The sequence below is a fragment of the Cibotium barometz genome, chromosome 32 (assembly GCF_041138505.1).
Source record: "Cibotium barometz isolate CiBa-2024 chromosome 32, ASM4113850v1, whole genome shotgun sequence".
In the NCBI taxonomy this organism is placed as follows: Eukaryota; Viridiplantae; Streptophyta; class Polypodiopsida; order Cyatheales; family Cibotiaceae; genus Cibotium; species Cibotium barometz.
In genome coordinates this window covers 20,759,930-20,774,609 of record NC_141077.1, presented here as the reverse complement: position 1 = coordinate 20,774,609, position 14,680 = coordinate 20,759,930, and the positions used below count along the sequence as shown (strand labels likewise).

Genomic DNA, 14,680 nt, shown 5'->3' with positions numbered 1-14,680 from the left:
TCCAAAAATAATCATGCATTCCTTTTCCTTTGCTCTGAGCATACTCTGCACCATCTCCACAACTATGAAATTCTTGCTCTTTGCAACACCATTTTGTTGCGGAGTATGAGCAAGTGTAAATTCACTTGATGTAAATTCTCCTCCTTGATCTATTCGAAACTTCTTCAACCCCTTTCTTGTCTCACTCTCTACCAAGCTATGCGGTATTTTGAATGTTCAAAAGCTTTAGCCTTATCTCAATACTTATCTCAAAGAGAATACACCCACATTTTCCTACTAAAGTCATTGATGGAAATGCATGCCGGTATTGCTTTTCCATCATACAAGCTTCATACATATTGAACATCTTCGAAAATACTAGTAGATGTGCCACAATCCTAGTCCTTTGCATCTCTTTAAGACTATAAAGCTCCTTTCATACCATAGCTTGCTTATCCCGACATCCGCTTGGGCTGTAAAAGCTGACAGCTCTCATACAAGTTCGTGTGCCGGTTTTCTCTCCCTACGACATTACCGCTGGTATTTGTGATGATTGCACCAACCTTATCGAAGGCAACCTTAAATCACAGTCAGTCAGGGCCGCAACTTACAGTAGATTCTTCTTGACATCTGACACATGAAGGAGACATCAGAAATCTTCTTAGTATCACTAGTACTTGATCCCATGACTAGACATATGGCATAGTTTTTGATCACTAACAGGATGGACTCCCTCATAGGCTTCAGGGATGATCTGGAACCATTAGATGCTGAGGAACGTTTTGTCTTTGCATAGATTTCTTCGATTGCCATTCTTCTCATCCGTTTTGAGACTCCTTCAAAGTGCCATTCTTCTCATCCGCTTCCTTTACATGATTTGATCACGTGACCAAGCTCGTCATAGTAGAAACACTTTTTTTCTTCTTCTTAGAAACGTTAGGGATTACTGGAGCCCTTCTCTTTGCCTTCCTTTGCATTTGCAAAGAATACATCACTACCATCTCTGGATTTTAAACATATCTGCGCCTCACTAGCATTCCGTCAAATTCCTAAAAAATAAGAGACAAGCACCACATCTATGTTCAGTGAGATTATCAAACCATCATACTTTGAGGATAACAGTATGATGTACTTTCATACAAGTTCTTCACTGATCTTCGTGATCCCCACTACCATCATCTGATGCGTGCCAATTCTTCACTGATCTTAGTGATCTACTATCTAATCTTACAGATTCTTTATTCATGATATGAATTGCTCTACTACTCCTTCAAAAATGCCTTTTTTGGTTGCTATTGCTGATTCTCAAGGTTTTAAATCCTTGTCTGATTCCTTGTCTCATACTAGTTTTTAAGAACTTGCCATGTTTTAGAAGCCTTGGTAGTATGCTAAATAGGATCATCACCAAACCAATGACACTGGTGGCGATGGCACATAGAGTATCTGCGTTCCTTTGCCTCCACACCAAGCAAGAGTATATTCCAATGATATGGTCTATAGTGAATCTGTTGGATCCAGAGTAAGACCGGACTTTGTATCAACCCCTTTGCTGCAATTTTCCACAACTCATATGAATCAAGACTTTTTAACTTTTAGAGTGTAATTTATTAAATCCAACTTTCCACCACAGTGGAGGATGATGGATATGAGTGGCTACTTTATTTGCAAGTTGGGCCATCTCACCAAATCTACCTTCGGATATAACATAATAACAAAGCAATGGAGAACCGTACAAAATAGAGCACATCCATCACCCGCAATAACAATACCAGTGTGGAGCATCGAGCAAATGCTTTTCCTACAATTATCAATAGAATATAATAGCGGAGGCAATAGGGAACCTTACAAAATAGGTGCTGCACATTCATCACCCACAATAACAACACGAGTGTGGTGCATTGAGCAAATGCTTTTCCTACAATTACCACCACCACCACCACAAAGTTCTTTCCCAAGACATGGAACCTTACCTCATCAAAATTGTGATCATCGTTATCTTTTTCTTGCCCAGGATATTGAACCGTCATCATCAAAATCTCCTTTCTTTTTTCAAGTATCCGAATCCATATCTAAATGTTTTTTTATGGAGTTTAGTCACAATGGTGTCAGTGGTGCTTCAAATTAAGGTCATGCTCACTACAGTTCATCATTAGTGTATCATGGGTCCTTTCTCTCCCAAGTTGTCTGGTACCTATGTGAAAGCTAATGGTGTCGGCACTGGTACCACTAGTGTCGCCATCAAAGCTTGCTTTATACGAATTTGGCAGCCTCCTAGACAACCTCCTTTAAGTCCTCCTTTTTTCAGCAATTCAAATCCATCCGAATTTTCGACAAATTCACAAAGGTGTTGATATCATAAACTTCAAAATAATAACCAGAAGAGCTATAAGTTTTGATAACTTACAATCTGGTATAATTATGTGAAAATAGTTACCAGACTTACATTTTTTTCCCCATCTGCAAATATGATAAAAAGAAACAATGCCTTTCACACAGAAACCAGGGTGCGTTCTTTGTAAATAAATGAAAACCGGATATTCAAGGTGCATTAATTTTATTGCTGTTTTTTTAGATGTTGGGCAGGGTGGTTGATGGGCTCGATAATCCCTGTGCAGGATTGCATCACCTGTTGTAGATTTTCTGGCAGGGGAACACTATGTGTAAGCTGCTTAAGGTGGATATGTTATTTGAGAGCAGAATGAATTAGAAGTCTTTTTGTGTTCTGAGGTGGGAATTTTGGATCCATTGCAATTTAGATTGAGTACAACTCCAAGGCATTCCGCTCCCTCAGCTGCCCTGTATGTTTGCCGGCAGAAGCCACACAAAACTGCATTGTTATTTAGTGAAAAAGGGGTGTCATTCTGGCCTCTTTCAGATTTCTCCACTTGCAATCTTTCAAAATATGTGATGGGTAGAGGGTCTTGCCTTTAGATGGTGAACAAGGTGCAGAACCGAGTGATCTCGAGTTGTGGCAGAGGCAGACAACACAATTCTGTTGAAGCAATCCTTTGCAGAGTCCATGACCCGAACCCGCAAAGGTACATGATGATATATACCAGGCTGCTTATACACCACATGAAAGATGTGCCCAGGCGGATACAATCGAAGAAGTTCATTATCCTTCTTCCGTACAACGGCTTGCTTCACCCAATGAAAACATAGTATCACTATGGTGCTGCAATGGCAATACTAAAAAGTGATCAACAAAATGCCTGCAGTGCTGTTCTTTACTCTCACTGCTACTAATGTTACAGCACTACTGTAAAAGATTGTTATATTGAAAGACAAGAAGTAACAAATCAAGCATTTGTGCATGTATGTGCACATGTGTGTGTAAGATAAAGAAAGAAAGAAAAATATATTATGTTTAACATCTATGAAAGATGCAAAGGGTCTATGAGACCAAGAATGAGTACATATGGTCCATGAATAACACAATGTCAGAAACATCTACCAAAGTAAAACCAGCCCACATACTATGTGGACCCGTGTAGACAGTGAAGAGTGTTAAAGCTCATCAGATGTCCTCCTCCTCCCGAGGGGTGTATAGTGAAGCAATGTCCACCTCCTATGGTGGTACATCTCTATGGTGTCTGAGGATGTCCTGAATCTGCAGCTGGCGGGTGTAGGTCTTTGGGGACGGGGACATTGACTCTCTGGTAACTCCCCAGGTGCGTGGTGCCAGAGGGTCACAGGCTCGGCTGTGAGTCTTTGCTCTCTCTGGTCCACATGAGTTTGGGAGGTGATTGCTGTGGTCGCATGGTGGGGCACAAAAAATGGAGGACTTAAGAGGGGTCCTTTTGATCCTGCCCCTGGCATGATAGTAATCAGAGAGTCTTTACCGACCGGTCAGTTGATACCTATGCCTACTTCAGACGCTCTTAGCGTGAATCTCTCCAGTACTCTTACGCCTTGGGGGAGATCACTACTAGGCAATTAGATGTGTTTTTCCATTGTTTTTAGCTTGTCCTTTATTAAGGGCAGCTATGCTTGTACTATACCTTGAGTGATTAATTAGACACTGGTTTCACCAAAAAAAAAAACAAAAAAAAAAGCTTGTGGAGATACTCGGAATTGCTCTCTATAGAACTGGAGTTTTGTGTCTAGATGTAGCTAGCTGTCATGAGGTTGTGATGAGGACTCAAAGAGAGAAACAAAGAAAGAAAGAAATTAATATCAACGTCTATGACAGACCCCGAGGGTCTATGAGACCAAAAGTGATACAATGGTACCATGGATACACCGAGCCATGGAAAAGTAAAAGAAAAGGTAAAAACAAAACATCTAACACTAGTGTATGTACATGTAATCAGAAGATGATCTTGTGTAGAGTGAGATATGCCATGATCAGCTAATGATAATACCCAAAAGGCTAGAACTGATCTGATGGTGGAGGGAATGTCAGGCCACTGTGATGGAAGCATGTCATATGGTAGAGAATCTCCTGGAATCTGCCTCTGTCGGATGGAGGCCGGTGGTGCTCTGGATCGAGGGTGTCTGGCTTGTAGGATAGATTGAGCTTGCTCACTAAGAACTCCTTTGGGGTGCGGAGCTGAAGCGCAAGTATGGCTGTTGGGCTCTGATATCAGAGAAGAGGCAATGGTATGGGTGGTAGACTTTAATGTGAATGCCTCTACCGCAAAAAATTCTGTGATGGCTCTCTGAGAGGTGTCCTGCGGAGGTTAGGCCTGTCTCTCAGCATGCTGCCTCAGTTCTACATCCTTGTGTCGTCTGAGCTTCATCAAGTACTACCCTCCTCAACTAATCTCATTGCCATCATATCCTTGACTTCAAGCATCTACCTGCCAAAATAGTGAACCCACCAAAGGGAACCAACACCACCTTGGCAAGCTATATCACTGTAGCTCTATTCTTACAAAAGGTAAATTCCCAAGTTGTAGGCTTCTCTCCTTGGTCCCTGTCGAGTGTATAAATGCTGAATGTGATGGTCTGAAGAAAGAGGGCATTTGTAACCAGTGAGGCGACCCTAAACTCTGCCTGTGTAATGTCATGTGGTACAGTGGTACTAATGGCTTAATCCTGATCATGCATGACAACATCATCACCTGTAGCCTCTCTATGTCCTCTTCCATAGGCCTGGCCCAGAAGGCTGCACCATACATAACTAATGGTCATACAAAAATGTCAAAGAACCAACACTTAGTACTGGTCTCTTGGAAATGTGCCTAAAAACAGTCTCTCCGAACGGCCTAGAGAGGCACGCCCCCTGCTAGTCGGTCCGTGGCAACTGTGATCATGCAAAACTTGGGACCCGTAAAAGTGACTCCAAGGTAATACATATTTCTGCACAACCTCCACTGGGCCCTCTCTATATAAAAAAGATAATTGTCGCGTGATCACATAAGATGTGATGAAGAACATAACCTTAGTTTTTCCCAAATTGACCGTAAGGTGCCTCTCCCTGCAAGATCTATCCAATGCATCCAAGTGTTTCTGCAAACCCTCCGCTGAATCTGAGATCAAGACAATGTCGTCTGCATATAGCAATATGGTGGGCAATAGTGTCTAGGCCAATGGTGAGCCTCTGCCTCCGAAACTGTCCACAAAGGCTGCAATATGATCAATGTATAGACCTGAGAGTGTAGGTGAAAGTGGACAGCCCTGCTTAATCCCAATAGCATTACATATATCAACTGAGAGTCCATTGGGTGCATGTACTCGGCTAACTACTGCCTCATAGTGTGCCATCACCTACTGAGGAGCATGTGATATGGCATAGGTGGAGTCATGGATGATGCAGGAGAGTTGGGACGTGATGGTGGAGACAAGGGGTACTCCTTGAGTTTCGTGAGAAGGTGTTTGTAATCTATGGGGCTTCTTTTCCTTGGGAAGAGCAGGTCTGTGCGGAAGATTGCTTGCTGTCTCTGTACGGGAGGCAACTTCGGAGCTCTCGTCCGGACCACTTTCAATGGTTATGACATCGTTGTCCTTGACGATTGACCGTGCTCTTCAAGGTCTTGTTCTTTTGACCTCTGGTTTTGGTTCATTGGCATGTTTAAGGGCTTGTGCCTCCAGCTCTTTTACTGCTTGCTTCAAAGTTGAAGCTTGAGCTTTGTGCTTGTTGGCAGCCATCTTGTTGGGTTTTCTTGGTACCAACAATGAGCTTCCGGTGGCACTTGTAATGAACACAACACTCCGTACTTGTATGATTTCAACGGCAAATTGCACACCACACTATATCTCTTCGTGGAAATAAGTGTGGGTGTCCAGAGGGGTTACGATGTGGTCAAGGTCATGATGGAAATGGATGTTGGCAAAGATGATGGTAGGTGTGGGTGTGGGGACTAAGGTGGGGCATGAGATTGTGAAGGAGAGCTGCTAACCACTTCGTAGGTTAGCATGGTTTCATCTACTTGGCCTCCCATAAGACAATGCACCATCTTACTCGCTCGAATGGGCACTTATCTTTTGTAAGACGGCTATAAAGTAGTCTTACCTTGACCTTAATGTCAAATAGAAAAAATTTAAGGACTTCGTGTACTAACCTGCTTAAGACTAGTAAATAGTGATTGGACCATTTTTAAGTTTCGCTAGTCCAGTGTAAAAACTTGTCACTTGTATATAAGTCAATTTTGACACTAAGCAATACACATTCATTCCCTTGTAATAGAATACTTGTGAGCTCTTCCCTTCTCTATTCTTGCTCGCATGTATGCTATTGAATCTTGCGTGCTTAATGGATGCATGTTAGATAAGTTTATTTGTATGTTTCCCTATTGCATTAGCTTCTTCTTCTTCTTCCCTCACCTCTTGTGAGAGAACCACCGCCTCGAAGGCCAATCTCTATTTGCCTCCATCTAGGCAAAAAGAGCTTTTCCTTCACTCCCTTAGCAAAGAGTATTCTGGTGTAGCAACGGAGTGAGGATGCGACAGACAAGGTAGTGCACCCATATCGGGGAGTTGCATTGGGGCTCGAAAGGCAAGACTCAACGACACATGATTTGGCAAAGGCTAAGGTAAGCTCTTGACATATTTGGTGCTACTGTCGGGGACTAGCCTAGGGCTTATCTCCATTCATCCGTCCATTCCAAGCTATTGGGATTACCCACTATTGCCTACTGTGATTAGGAGGTCACATGTAGCTACACCAGCTAGGTGTGGGCACCGTCTCGTGAACAATACATCAACACTTAAAATATAATAGCCACAATGCATCAACCAACTGAAAGATACATCATTGCACAAGATAATATGCAAAAGACAAGCACTACATGGTACACTATCATTGAGGCCGCGAACGGGCCGAGCCCCCAATACTAAAGTATATTATTGCAGTATTTAATATGCACAAAGTTCCAAGGACGTGCCAGCCACATAATTCAATGCAATACGTGTTGGAGTAGATTGTCGATGCCGGACTCGTCAAATGAGTCAAAGTAGCCTGGTCTCCAGTCTCATACACCTGGAGAGGGTAGTGAACGCGAAACCGTCATTTTGACACCACGCACAAATAGGTGCTCTCGTACTAGAGCATGGCACACACCCCCGCAGAGCCCATGGCTCAAGATTCCCTGGTGCAAGTATACAAACAGGCACATGCACATGAACACGTGCAAGTACACAAACAGGTACATGCACATGAACAGGTGCAAGTACACAAATCGGTACTAGTACGCGGTTTCCAATAGTAGGTACTAAACATTTACACGCAGAGTCGGTTCACAACTAGTACATCTGGTGCAGCAGGTACTACTGTAAGTACAGCAGGTACAGTAGGGTTTCCAGGAGGTACTGCAGGTACAGTAGGGTTTCAGCAAGTTTTGCAGGTACAGTAGGGTTTCCAATAAGTGTACTTGCAGGCACAGTAGAGTTTTCAGCAGGTACTACAGGTACAATAGAGTTTCCAGCCAGTAATGCAAGTACAGTAGGGTTTCCAGCAGGTGTACTTGCAGGTACAGTAGAGTTTTGGCATACTTGTAGGTACAAGAGAGTTTCCAGCAGATGTACTTGCAGGTACAGTAGGGTTTCAGCATGTGTACTTGCAGGTACAGGGTTTTCAGTAGGTACTGCAGGTACAGCAGGGTTTCTGACTTTCCAGAAGGTGTACTTGCAGGTACAGGAGTGTTTCCAGTAAATGTACTTGTACCACTTACACACACACAGACGCACACGCACACACGCAGTCCCACAGAGGGAGGGGGGGCCGCGCTGCACTTACATACACACACAGACGCGCACGCACACACACACAGACCCACAGAGTGACTTGAAGCATTGGGACTGATGCCGTGCTCATTTATTGGCTCGGCTGCCCGACTCTTGACTCTTATGCCTACCAACACATTTTTTTGTTGGTGGCGACTTGGACTTTCTTTAAGTGTGTCTTGAAGTACACAAATGTGAAATTTATCGTACCTTGTTGACAAAACCTTCTTGATGAAAAAGATTGATCAAATTTGTCGCTAGGGAGTGTGACTCCTAGGGAATCTCGGACCCAAGTGGGAGGGACACCTATGAATAGTTTGGCAGCGCTAGGGTGTGGCCCTGGGTAATGTGAGGACAAGAGTCCCCAGATAGGGTCTGGCCATGCATGCTAGGTGGGCATCCTAATGTGAAAGGGCTAGGGGCCGAGGGCCAGGGGCTATAAAAGGACATGGTTGGGTGGTTACTAGCATGGGTCATTATCGCAAGTCTCACAAGTGGTCACCATATGGTATGCTCAACATGTACCTCTATGCACTCTCTTATATGATGAACAGTGACCAGTTTTGATCATCCAGGCATGTAGAGCATATTCACTGGGGTCTAAAAAGTATGTTGGCACTCAAAGATGGATTCAGTAAGCATATCAGAACATAAAAATTGTGTCTGACAATACACAAAACTGATGATAACAGATGAATTAAAGCTCACATTCATGCACCAGCATGCTCACTATGATGTACAACCATAGAGCAACATAACCATGCAGAGAGATGTGTACTGTATGTTGAACAGCAAGAGATCGCGATCTCTTGTTGGAGGACAAATTTTCAGCAATGATGTCCAACTCTCTACCACAATTAATTCATGCTATTTTAAGCTGTTCTATCATTCCAAAATCACTTTCAACCTTTTAAAACACTCTGAAACAAGCAGATAACATAAATCTACTCAATGCATGCCAATGAGCGTAGTCGCCATATGGCTACACTCGCCCTGCAACCTGGAAGAGCAGAAAACAGATATAATGCGATGCCGGAGCCGTGTATCTCGTACCTAGACGAAAGGATGCTCCCGTCAATGCGAACGTGCACTAATGAGGTCGATGTCACTGCCGTTGATGTCGATGTCGTCGCCGATGCCGATGCCAATGCCGAATCGCAATGCCGATGTCGAAAACGCAAGTGAAAATGCCTCCGCCGCGGGCGTAATCGTGAACATGAACATGGGCTCGTGGGCCTCGTGGATGTGAGCGAATAGCACTCTCGGATGCTAGAACCGCTCGATGTGGAAAAATCACTGAGAAAACCGCCTGTTTCGCAGCTGCCGAATGCTAGAAAATGATGCCGGGAAGAACTGCGTGGGAAGTAGCTTTTGTAGCTTATTAATTAAAACTTAATTAATAACTAATTGAGCTTAAAGCTCTCTGCAATAGCAAAAAAATGTGTGTGAAGAAAACGTGAAGCTCTCCTTCTCTCTCCTGTTGCTCTGTCAGGCACCAGGAGTGGAGAACACACTCTCCAGCACACTCTCTCTCTCACGTTTTTTAACTGAAGAGCTCTCTCTCACCAACGCAGGTAAAAAACGAGTGTGTGTGTGTGTAGCGCATACACAAGATATCGCAGGAGAGGGTATGCAGATTGTGCAGAGAGGAGGTGGAGAGTGAGGAGCATTATGTATGCAGATGCAGAGCATATACAGCCATCAGAGAGAGATATCCCATTTTATTCAGAGAGCCACATTCCCTACGCCAGATCTTTGAGGCAGCAGACCAGCGCATACTGGGGAGATACATTCTATACATACAGCGCAACAGAGAGACATTATTACAGGCTCAGACAGCTCCAGAGGGGGGGCGACAGACACAGATTACTACATTTTTTCAGAGATCCATCCCCCTCCCAGCCCCTACACGGCAGGGAATTACTCTCCAGAGAGCAGAGACACTTAGAGCCCGCAGGAGACAGAGGACACCTGGCTTTCGGACACCACGCCTATACCAGAGAGAGATGACAGAGATCAGAGCTCAGTTTCACAGAGAGGGTGCGGAGCGACTGGCTCGCTTCAGAGCACACCCAGGCATGTTCTTCAGGGAGCTGTGGACACCCCCTTCACTGATGTATACCATTTTATACCCCCAGTATGGTACAGGATGGAGCTAGCTAGGTTGCATATCATGATTGTATACTCCATGCATATAGCTTTGCATTCTCCTAGTAGTAGAGCTCCATCCCCTGCACACCCAGATTCAGCTTTTTTTGTTCAGTACTTTTTCATTTTGTTGGGATGACAGAGGATACCCCATACAGGTACTCCCATTTGTCTCATAGGCCGAGTTCGGTCTTTTGGAAGACGTTAATAAAATCTTTCTTTCTTTCTTTCTTTCTTGCAAGCTACTGCCAGTTCACAATCTCTCGAGCAGAAGCACACAAACAAGCTCTACAAGCTCTACACCTCCTTCTACAGAAAAACGATTTCTGCAGCACGCTTTCTCTCACCTTATCCTCCCCAGCTAAGAGCTCGTTCTCACGCGCGGGATGCCGGGATTGCGAATCCAAGCTCTAATACCAATTGTGGGCACTGCGGAAGCGCGTACGAGCTGCAGGAGCGATGCGGGAACGATGCGCGGTGAAGCTAAGCTAGAGCACACACAGAAGATAGGGTTAGAAGTGTTAGTGTTCTATTCACAAGAAAGAAAGATATACACGCTATGGGTGCCCGGCCATCCCGGCCATATGGGCTTTATACCCCAACACAAGACCCATTGTAGTTATTTATATATAATGTTTCAATTGTATCTTAATATTAATAAAACACAATATATATGTTCAAATATGGAAAAGGTTTCGAGGGTCAGTAGCAGCAACTCGTCAAGGGCCTTCAAAGGAAAGCATGGACTTAGATGCCTTGATAAAACTAAAGAAGGAGTGCACTTACGAGTTCTTCCATGGTAGGGACAAGGCAAATCCAATGAGGAGTGCTTTGTACTTAAGATGTCAACAATTGGTTTGGCATTTGGCCTTGCCTTGGTGAATAGGATGAGGCAAACTAGAACGGGTGACCTTCGTCGAGCATGGGTCCAATTTGACCACACTAGATAAACAATTGACATCAGGGTGACTATGGCTTGCCATGTCTATGACCCCAGGTAACTCACAACACTTTGCAACAATATTTTTAGTTCTCACAGTGGTGTTGTTATCTTACACATGTATTTATGTTTAGCATGCAAGATCTTTTGATAATAGCTACTTGCGAGATGAAGGAGGAGGATATGGACGCTCAGTGTTTATTTTGGGAATGTATCAATGAAGTGATGACAACCCATGGATGTGAAGCTACCAACTTTCATGGTTCATGGCTGACGAGGCGCAAGCAAATTGGAATGTAGTCCACCATGTTTTCAACAAGGACAAGAAGAATGTGATGGTGGATTGTGAAAGGTCTTGCCATTGGCATTGGTTACAAGCATGCACCTCCACACAAGGCTTGTTCATGTGGAGTCCTAACAAGAGCACAAACAGATGTGTGAAAAGTGGCATCTCGCTCATACAAAAGAGGTAGCGTTAGCTGAGTCATGGGTGGCTACTACGTCAATGGTGGCGCAATGGAAATGTAGCCAAGAAGAACATTCCATCAATGGATTGTTGGTTGACTTGGTGGGAGGTGCATATCGCGCATTGGGGAAGTGTAATGACAAGGGTGGAAGACAATGGTGATGGCCCTGACACTCCAAGAACAAACTTGTCAGAGGGTAAGCATGGTAGCTGGCTACCAAGAGAAGGATTCCAAAGGAAAATATCCCTATATGATGCGTACACCACTGACATGGCAAATGCTATACTCCAAATCATAAAAGCAAGCTCCTATACAAAAGGGAAGAACATTGGGAAAGGGCCTGGCCTTGAGTAGTTAAGCGCAAAGAGAAACCCATAACTAGCCCAAGTAGTGAGGAAAATTAATTAGGCAACTGAAGGTACTCCTATCTATAAAGAACCTTCACCTTTGTCTAGCAACAAGGAGACATTTCTTAGAAAACGTCCAATCAAGGTCCTGGAGGATGTAGATGATGATGCAAGTCATCATCTTGAATACATTTATGAGGTGTGATATTGCAAATAGAAGGACAGGCCTAGACAGATTCACTTCAAGGACAATGTCACCGAAACTCCACCCCCATGGAGAAACGATACAAAAGTTGTGGCTGTGGTAGTAGTGAAACACCCTCCCGTCACGTAGTCCTAAGTCTCAAATACACTGTAAATCACTCTCAAGGACCTCACAAATAACTAAAATACTAGTTTCCTCTAGGCCCTAAAGTCACAATTAACATTGTTTATGTCCCAAATAACTTGGAACACTTTAATTCACAGGTCTCAACTTTAAATCACAAACCAGTCACAATTACTACTCACTAGCACTTAGGTTTCCAAATTGTTGTTAACACTTAGGTTACAACTTGTTCAAAACATGTCATGTCATACTCATTTACCACAGCACACACTTATATGGAAACTCCAATATTTCATTTATTTCTCAGGAAAGATATCCAATTTTTTAGGCAAAATGTAACACCAACTTGCAAATGTTAATGTGAACTTTCATCATTGAAATCATAAAATAGACACACAGTTTTGGCCAAAAATCAAATATCTGTTTTCCTTAAAAAATGTCTTTCTATCTTCCCTCAATTTCCCAGAATATGCTTTAATGGTTACTAATATGCCATATCATGCACTAGAAAAATCAACATGCATTTCTATGTATGCATATGCACTTAACATATTCACTGTATATACCGCTCCTATGCATTCAACTTAAATCGATCTTTATGTATCTTTTTTTTAATGATTTATTTCATTGTTTTTTATGGAGCAATGCGAATCTCAAAGGAATTATTTTTATGTTTTTAATTTTAGGAAATCTGAAATATAAACCAACCTCAGATTCCAATAAAACAACGAAGCGCTGGGTAGGTCCTTCCCCACCAACTCCCTTCTTTTCGACTTTAGTTTCGCCACTCTAACCTCGAACTCCACTCTCCTTCTACCTCTCTCTCACTCTATCACTCAAATTGGCTCTTATATATGCATACACACTAACAATCATGCACATAACCCAACATACATACACACACACTCAAAATGATTAAGCATTTCTCTTCTTACTTATAAAATTCTCTCTTTATTTTCGTGCTCTGTTTTCTGCTTGTAAGCACACACACACTCCCTAATTAATCAAGCACACACCACACACACACTCTAATTAGCTACTACCCCCATACTATCAACCCTACACACACAAACATAGATACACACACACTTCATACATCAATTCTCTCTCCTACACACAGACTTCATCAATCACGCACAGGTAGCCATCTATTCTAACACACACACACACAAAATCACGCAGGCAAGCATACATACACACATGAAATCTCCTCCTCTCTATCTAATGTTATCCCTCTCTCTCTCTATGGAGTACACATGCACATACATTCAAGCAGGCACACGTACACACATAGACGCATATACTCCTACCCACACACCCACACAAACATGCGCATACATTTTCTCTATTTCCCTACTTCTTGTTGTCTCCCTGGCGACGCTCACCACCACTAGACACTTGATCATACATAAGAAGTCCACAATGTACCACTCACAATGCAACGGACAAGCAAAATCCACAATCGGGGGAGCTGGCAAAGTTCCTGTACAAAAACATCATGACTAAGTTTAGATGTCCCATTGAGTTGGTGAGTGACCAAGGCACACACTTCATGAATGAAGTCATTAAGGAGCTCACCACTAGACACTTGATCATACATAAGAAGTCCACAATGTACCACCCACAATGCAACGGACAAGCAGAATCCACAAATAAGACATTGATCAAAATACTCAAAAAGATAGTGGAAGGCAACAAAAAGGACTAGGACAGGAAATTGGATAGTGCCCTCTAGGATTTCAGGGCATCTTACAAGGTTACTACAAGCATGACACCCTTTAAGATGGCCTATGGGTTAGAGGCAATAGTGCCCATGGAATTTATTGTACCTAGCTTGAGAATAGCTTTTCAAGAGAAGCTCCTCATGGTGGAGTTCAGGGCACACAGAATACAGGATTTGCTCGAGCTAGACGAGGCAAGGCAGGAGAGAACCTACCTGGTTGAAGCAATATAACGAAGGAAAAAGGCCTGGGTAGATAGGCATGGCAAGAATAATCTGTTCAAAAAAGAAGACAATGTTTTGGTGTTCAATTCTAGGATGGGCAAGCACCTGGGGAAGCTTAAACTGAGGTGGATTGGGCCATGTGTAGTAGAAGAGGAAATAGCCCCATGAACCTTCACTGTAAGAAATCTTGATGGTTCCATGTATGCAGGAAAAGTGAATGGTTACAGATTGAAGACATATTTTAGATCTCCGAGATCCGGGGAAGTCCTACCTCAAGTGTTGAGTATTAGGATAGAATCTATTGCAGGAAAATGACAATGTGGTTAAACTCCAGAGGAACAGAGGAACGGCACCCCTTTC

General features: G+C 43.2%; 1 long non-coding RNA gene across 1 annotated transcript; it reads right to left on the bottom strand.

Moving 5' to 3' along the window:
* Positions 1-2,337: 2,337 nt before the first annotated feature.
* On the bottom strand, positions 2,338-10,825 carry LOC147619947 (uncharacterized). The gene is made up of 2 exons (XR_015261795.1): positions 10,641-10,825; positions 2,338-3,154 (listed from the first exon to the last, which is right to left on the bottom strand). It is a non-coding gene; the product is annotated as an uncharacterized LOC147619947 (long non-coding RNA).
* Between the last annotated feature and the right edge of the window lie 3,855 nt (positions 10,826-14,680).